The sequence below is a fragment of the Arachis hypogaea genome, chromosome 19, assembly GCF_003086295.3.
Source record: "Arachis hypogaea cultivar Tifrunner chromosome 19, arahy.Tifrunner.gnm2.J5K5, whole genome shotgun sequence".
Lineage (NCBI taxonomy): Eukaryota > Viridiplantae > Streptophyta > Magnoliopsida > Fabales > Fabaceae > Arachis > Arachis hypogaea.
This window is the reverse complement of record NC_092054.1, coordinates 34,720,775-34,729,188: the sequence shown is the minus strand read 5'-3', so window position 1 is coordinate 34,729,188 and position 8,414 is coordinate 34,720,775. Positions and strand designations below refer to the sequence as shown.

General features: G+C 36.3%; 1 non-coding gene across 1 annotated transcript; it reads left to right on the top strand.

Moving 5' to 3' along the window:
- The first annotated feature begins 3,169 nt into the window (after window positions 1-3,169).
- Window positions 3,170-3,277, top strand: LOC112780247 (small nucleolar RNA R71). The gene has a single exon (XR_003191098.1). It is a non-coding gene; the product is annotated as a small nucleolar RNA R71 (small nucleolar RNA).
- Window positions 3,278-8,414: the final 5,137 nt, after the last annotated feature.

The window sequence follows — 8,414 nt, the reverse complement described above, 5'->3', positions numbered from 1 at the left end:
AGTCAACATATTTAACATTCATAAAAATCAACTTCAAAAGACATATGCACTGTTCAAGCATTCATTCAGAAAACAAAAAGTATTTTCACCACATCAAAATAATTAAACTAATTTCAAGGATGAATTCGAAACCCTGTACTTCTTGTTCTTTTGTTTGTAAAACGGTTTTCATTTAAGAGAGGTGATGGATTCATAGGACATTCATAGCTTTAAGACATAGACACTTAAACACTAATGATCATATAGTAAAGACACAAACATAATTAAAACATAAGGCTCAAAAATAAAAAAACAGTAAAATAAATAGACAAGGAGATTAAGGAATGAGTCCACCTTAGTGAGGGTGGCGTCTTTCTCTTCTTGAAGAAACAATGGTGCTTTTGAGCTCCTCTATGTCTCTTCCTTGCCTTTGTTGCTCCTCCCTCATAGCTCTTTGATCTTCTCTAATCTCATGGAGGATGATGGAGTGCTCTTGGTGCTCCACCCTTAGTTGTCCCATATTGGAACTTAATTCTCCTAGGAAGGTGTTGATTTGCTCCCAATAGTTTTGTGGAGGAAGGTGCATCCCTTGAGGCATCTCAGGGATTTCATGGTGGGGAATTTCCTCATGCTCATGTTGAGGTCCATGATCTCTTATTTGCTCCATCCTTTTCTTAGTGATGGGCTTGTGAGATGAATCTTTCCATCATCCATGACTCAGAGGTGGAAGCAATTGCCTTCCCTTTCCTCTTTCTAGAGGTTTCTCTGGCCTTAGGTGCCATAAATGGTTATGGAAAAACAAAAAGCTATGCTTTTACCACACCAAACTTAAAATGTTTGCTCGTCCCCGAGCAAAAGAAGAAAGAAAGTAGTAGAAGAAGAAGAAAATGGAGGAGATGGAGGGAGATATGTGAATTCGGCCAAGGGGGTGTGATGTGTGAAAAGGAAGGAGTGATGGTTTGAATTTGAGTGGGTGGGTGTAGGTGGGTTGTATGATGGTTGTGGAAGAGGTATGGAGGTGATTGGTGAAGGGTATTTGGGGAAGAGAATTATGAAAAGGTGTGAAGAGGAGAGAAGAAGTGGTGGGGATCCTGTGGGGTCCACAGATCAAGTGGGGTCAAGGACTTAACATCCCTGCTCCAATTAGGCGTGTAAAACGCCCTTGCTGTGCAATCCTGGCATTTAACGCCAGGTAGATGCTTGTTTCTGGCGTTAAACGCCAGCTTGGTGCCTGTTTCTGGCGTTAAACGCCAGACAGATGCTTGTTTCTTGCGTTTAAACGCCAGACTGCTCTCCTCTAGGGTGTGCTGTTCTCAATGCTGTTTTTCATTCTGTTTTTGATTTTTCAGTAGTTTTTGTGACTTCACATGATCATCAACCTAATAAAACACAAAATAACAAAAAGAAAATAAAATAGATATAATTAAATAACATTGGGTTGCCTCCTAATAAGCGCTTCTTTAACGTCAATAGCTTGACAGTGAGCTCTCATGGAGCCTCACAGATGTTCAGAGCATTGTTGGGACCTCCCAACACCAAACTTAGAGTTTGACTATGGGGGTTCAACACCAAACTTTGAGTTTGGTTGTGGCCTCCCAACACCAAACTTAGAGTTTGATTGTGGGGGCTTTGGTTGACTCTGCAGTGAGAGAAGCTTTTCATGCTTCCTCTCCATGGTTACAGAGGGAGATCCTTGAGTCTTAAACACAAGGTTGTCCTCATTCAGTTGAAGGACCAATTCTCCTCTGTCCACATCAATCACAGCTCTTGCTGTGGCTAGGAAGGGTCTTCCAAGGATGATGGATTCATCCTCTTCCTTCCCAGTGTCTAGGATTATGAAATCAACAGGGATGTAAAGGCCTTCAACCTTTACTAACACGTCCTCTACTTGTCCATAAGCCTGTTTTCTTGAGTTGTCTGCCATCTCTAATGAGATTTTGGCAGCTTGTACCTCAAAGATCCCAAGTTTCGCCATTACAGAGAGTGGCATTAAGTTTATTCCTGACCCCAGGTCACATAGAGCCTTCTCAAAGGTCATGGTACCTATGGTACAGGGTATTAAGTATTTGCCAGGATCCTGTTTCTTTTGAGGTAATTTCTGCCTATCCAATGCATTCAGTTCATTGGTGAGCAAGGAAGGTTCATCTTCCCAAGTCTCATTACTAAATAATTTGGCATTCAGCTTCATGATTGCACCAAGTTACTTAGCAATTTGCTCTTTAGTAATTTCTTCATCCTCTTCAGAGGACGAATACTCATCAGAGCTCATGAAGGGCAGAAGGAGGTTCAATGGAATCTCTATGGTCTCTAATTGAGCCTCAGATTCCTTTGGTTCCTCGAAGGGAAACTCTTTATTGGTCACTGGACGTCCCAGGAGGTCTTCCTCACTAGGATTCACGTCCTCCTCCTCCTCTTTGGGTTCGGCCACACGAAGTAAGGTAATGGCCTTGCACTCTCTTTTTGGATTCTCTTCTGTATTGCTTGGGAGAGTACTAGGAGGGGTTTCAGTGACCCTTTTACTCAGCTGGCCCACTTGTGCCTCTAAATTTCTAATAGAGGACCTTGTTTCATTCATGAAACTTACAGTGGCCTTAGATAAATCATAGACTATATTTGCTAAGCTAGATGGATTCTGCTCAGAATTCTCTGTCTATTGCTGAGTGGATGATGGGAAAGGCTTGCTATTGCTAAACCTGTTTCTTCTACCATTATTAATGCCTTGTTGAGGCTTTTGTTGATCCTTCCATGAGAAATTTGGATGATTTCTCTATGAGGGATTATAGGTGTTTCCATAGGGTTCACCCATGTAATTCACCTTTGCTATTGCAGGGTTCTCAGGATCATAAGCTTCTTCTTCAGAAGAGGCCTCTTTGGTACTGTTGGATGATTCCTTCAATCCATTCAGACTCTGAGAGATCATATTGACTTGCTGAGTCAATATTTTATTCTGAGCCAATATGGCATTCAGAGTATCAATTTCAAGAACTCCCTTCCTCTGAGGTGTCCCATTACTCACAGGATTCCTTTCAGAAGTGTACATGAACTGGTTATTTGCAACCATGTCAATGAGTTCCTGAGCTTTTGCAGGCGTTTTCTTTAGGTGAATAGATCCACCTGCAGAATGGTCCAATGACATCTTTGATAATTCAGACAGACCATCATAGAATATATCCAGGATGGTCCATTCTGAAAGCATGTTAGAAGAACACTTTTTGGTCAGTTCCTTGTATCTCTCCCAAGCTTCATAGAGGGATTCACCTTCCTTCTGTCTGAAGGTTTGAACATCCACTCTAAGCTTGCTAAGCTTTTAAGGAGGAAAGAACTTGGCTAAGAAAGCCGTGACCAGCTTATCCCAAGAGTTCAGGCTGTCTTTAGGTTGAGAGTCCAACCATATTCTAGCTCTGTCTCTTACAGCAAATGGGAAAAGCATAAGCCTGTAGACCGCGGGATCAACCCCATTGGTCTTAATAGTATCACAGATCTGCAAAAATTTAGTTAAGAACTGAAAGGGATCTTCGAATGGAAGTCCATAAAACTTGCAATTCTGTTGCATCAGAGAAACTAATTGAGGTTTCAGCTCAAAATTGTTTGTTCCAATGGCAGGGATTGAGATGCTTCTTCCATGTAAATTGGAATTAGGTGCAGTAAAGTCACCAAGCATCTTCCTTGCATTGTTATTATTTTCGGCCATGTCTCCTTCTTTTTCTAAAATTTCTGTCAGATTTTCTCCAGAGAGTTGTGCTTTAGCTTCCCTTAGCTTCCTCTTCAGAGTGTTTCAGGTTTGGGGTCAGCTTCAACAAGAATGTTCTTATCCTTGTTCCTGCTCATATGAAAAAGAAGAAAATAGAAAAGAAGAGGAATCCTCTATGTCACAGTATAGAGATTCCTTATGTAAGTATAAGAAGAGAATAATGGAGGAAGGAAAAGATAAGAATCCAAACACAAGGGAGAGGAATGAGTTCGAATTCTTGGGTGAAAGAGGGGTGTTAGTAGATAAATAAATAATTAGAAACAGACGAGGAGAAGAAAAATTCAAAAATTAAATAAATTAAAATAAAGGTATTTTTGTTTTTAAATTGAATTTAAAATAAAAAATAAAAATTAAAGTTCAAAAATTAAGAAAGGAAAATTGAATCAAATTAAATTAAATTTAAAACAATTAGTTAATTTAAAAAGGAATTTTGAAAAAGAGGGAAGGAATTTTCGAAAATTAGAGATAGAATTAGTTAGGTAGTTTTGAAAAATATATGATTGAAATAGTAAACTTTTTTCAAATCAAACAAGAAGTTAAGTGATTAACTGAAAAAGATTTGAAAATCTAATTTTGAAAAGATAGGAAGTTAGAAAAGAAGTTAGAAAAGATTTTAAAATTGATTTTGAAAAAGATGTGATTGAAACTTATTTTGAAAAAGATTTGAAAAAGAAATTTAAAAAGATTTGATTTTGAAATTAAAGTTGATTACTTGACTAACAAGAAACTAAAAGATATGATTTAAAATTTTAAAGATTGAACCTTTCTTACTAGGCAAGTAACAAACTTAAAATTTTAGAATCAATCACATTAAATGCCAATAAGATTTTCGAAAATTATGAAAAAGCTTTTTGAAAATTAATTTTGAAAATTTCAAAAATTATGAAAGAAAAATGAAAAAGATTTGATTTTTGAAAAAGATTTGAAAAAGATAGAATTTTTAAATTGAAAATTTGATTTAACTTATAAAAAAAACAACTAGATTTTAAAAATTTTGAAAAAGTCAACTCAAATTTTTGAATTTGATGAGAAGAAAAAGGGAAATATATTTTTTTGATTTTTTGAATTTTAATAAGGAAAGAGAAAAACATCAAAAAGACTCAAGACATAAAAATTTTGGATCAAAACAAAGGAACCATGCAAGAACACTTTCAATGCAAAGATGAACACCAAGAACACTTTGAAGATCATGATGAACATCAAGTATGTATTTTTGAAAAAAATTTTAATAAAAGAAAATATGCAATACACCAAACTTAGAAATTTTTAATATTTAGACACTAAGAATTCAAGAATGCATATGAAAAACAAGAAAAGACACAAAACCAGAAATTTGCAAAGATCAAACAAGAAGACTTACCAAGAACAACTTGAAGATCATGAAGAATGCAATGCATGAATTTTCGAAAATTTAAAGGAAAATTAAAATACATGCAATTGACACCAAACTTAAAAACTGACACAAGATTCAAACAAGAAACATCAAATTATATTTGTGTTTATGATTTTATTAAATTTTTTTGGATTTAATTATTTTGGGAAAACAAAAAAGAAATTTTTTTTTTGTATTTTTCGAAAATAAGAAATAAAAGAGCTTAAAAATAAAATAAAATTACCTAATCTGAGCAACAAGATGAAAGGTCAGTTGTCCAAACTCGAACAATCCCCGGCAACGGCTCCAAAAACTTGGTGCGCAGAAATCGTGACGGTTCATTCCTTGGTAACGGCGCTAAAAACTTAATACGCACGTTCATGATCTTAGTTCTTTGTCACAACTTCGCACAACTAACCAGCAAGTGCACTATGTCGTCCAAGTAATAAACCTTATGTGAGTAAGGGTCGATCCCACGGAGATTGTCGGCTTGAAGCAAGCTATGGTCACCTTGTAAATCTCAGTCAGGAGGATTTAAATGGTTATGGTGAATTGACAATAAAAACATAATTAAATTATAAACTAGGATAGAGATACTTATGTAATTCATTGGTGAGAATTTTAGATAAGCGTATAGAGATGCTTTTGTTCCTCCTGAACCTCTGCTTTTTTATTGTCTTCATCCAATAATTCATACTCCTTTCTATGGCAAGCTGTATGTTAGGCGTCACCATTGTCAATGGCTACATCCTGTCCTCTCAGTGAAAATGGTCCAATGCGCTATCACTGCATGGCTAATCATCTGTCGGTTCTCGATCATACTGGAATAGGATCCATTGATCCTTTTGCGTTTGTCACTACGCCCAGCACTCGCGAGTTTGAAGCTCGTCGCAGCGATCCTTCCGGGATCCTACTCGGAATACCACAGACAAGGTTTAGACTTTCTGGATCTCAAGAATGGCCGTCCATGGATTCTAACTTATACCACGAAGACTCTGATTAAGGAATCCCAGAGACATTCATTCAATCTAAGGTAGAACGGAAGTGGTTGTCAGGCACGTGTTCATAGGTTGGGAATGATAATGACTGTCATAATCATCACATTCATATTGAAGTGCGAATGAATATCTTAGAATCAAAATAAGCTTGAATTGAATAGAAAAATAATTGTACTTTGTATTAATTCATGAGGAACAGCAGAGCTCTCCACCTTAATCTATGGTTTGTAGAAACTCTACCGTTGAAAATATATAAGAGCAAGGTCCAGGCATGGCCGAGTGGCCAGCCCCCATAAAGGTCTAAGATAGCATAAAACTGATCAAATATATCTAATACAATAGTAAAAGGTCCTATTTATATCAGACTAGTTACTAGGGTTTACAGAAATGAGTAAATGATGCAGAAATCCACTTCTGGGGCCCACTTGGTGTGTGCTTGGGCTGAGCATTGAGCTTTACACGTGTAGAGGCTTCTCTTGGAGTTGAACACCAGTTTGTAACCTATTTCTGGTGTTTAACTCCACTTTGCAACCTGTTTCTGGCGTTTAACTCCAGAATGCAACATGGAACTGGCGTTGAACGCCAGTTCCCGTCATCTAAACTCGGGCAAAGTATGAACTATTATATATTGCGGGAAAGCCCGGGATGTCTACTTTCCAACACAATTGAGAGCGTGCCATTTAGAGTCTTGTAGCTCCAGAAAATCCACTTTGAGTGCAGGGAGGTCAGAATCCAGCAGCATCTGCAGTCCTTCTTCAACCTCTGAATCTGATTTTTGCTCAAGTCCCTCAATTTCAGCCAAAAAATACCTAAAATCACAGAAAAATACACAAACTCATAGTAAAGTCCAGAAATGTGATTTTTTATTAAAAACTAATAAAAATATACTAAAAACTAACTAAATTATACTAAAAACTATGTAAAAATAATGCCAAAAAGCGTATAAATTATCCGCTCATCAGTGTCAAAATTCTCGTTTTAATGAGCTATATCCTAATTTAATATAAAATTCATATTTCTAATTTTCTCGATTAGAATTTAATTTTTTTAGTTAATTATTCGCTAATTTTGTGGGGTATACAACTTACAATAAGACAAGCAAATATCCAAGATCAAAATTGGGAATGAAAATTTCTACTATAAACCCTAATAAAAACCCTAAGAGAGAAATGGAAGAAAACTATCCTAAACTACTCCTACTCCTAATAATGTTGTAATGTGTGTCGTTGTTGCCTTCCCCCAAGTGTTCTCTCATGATATAGAATGATGTCCCCTTCATATACACTCTAAATCAGCTTCAGTACTTCCAAAATTGGGCCAAGAGGCCCCCAAAATCGCGAGCCACGTGCTTCATTAATGAAGTCACGCGCTGAGATGTGTGCATACGCACACTTGAGTATGTGCTCCTCCTTTATTTTCTTCATGTGTTCTCCCTTTTTGCAAGCTTTCTTCCACTTCTACCAAACCGTTCTTGCCTAATTGACCTAAATTCACTTAACAAAACATATCACGATATCGAACCGAATAAAAGTGGAATTAAATTGATCAATTTAAGCACAAAAATGCATGTTTTCATATTTAGGTCCAATTTAGAGAGAAAACACAAAAGCATGCTATTTTAGTGAATAAGCGTGGGTTTATGTGGTGAAATCCATCTAATTCAAGCTAAAATTTACGATCAAATATGGATTTCTTAATTCCCCTACACTTAAACAATAGCATGTCCTCATGCTAATCACAAACATGGAGAAGGATCAATGGATAAACAACTTATTGAATGCAACTATCCATATGCTTGCAAGTATACTAAATACAATCTATTTCAATCTATACTATAGTTCCCTATTGAATTGGAGAAAGTAAACAAACAAATTTTCAAGCAAACATATAGACATATAGGGCTAAACAAAGAAATAATTCAATGCAATCACAATCCAAAGAATTGATTCGAATTTCAAAACGAAGCAACTTGCAAGAAAACACAAAATAAGAAGTGGAGACATAAAATTGAGCAATCGAACCCCTCACCGGATGTATATATACTCTAATCGCTCAGTGTTTAGAGTTTAATCACTCAAGTTTTCTCTAATCATGCTTTCTAGTATTTGCTATTCATCTAACAATCAACAATTATTTGATGCAAGAATACAAATATCATGAGGTCTTTTTAGGGTTGTAATGGGATTAGGGTTAAGGTGGGATAAATATGGCTAAGTGGACTAAGAGATTGAATCCTTGATTAGCTTAAGTATCCAACTCAACCTATATCAATTAAATCATAAAAATGCATTCTAACCACCCGTTACTTTCTTTT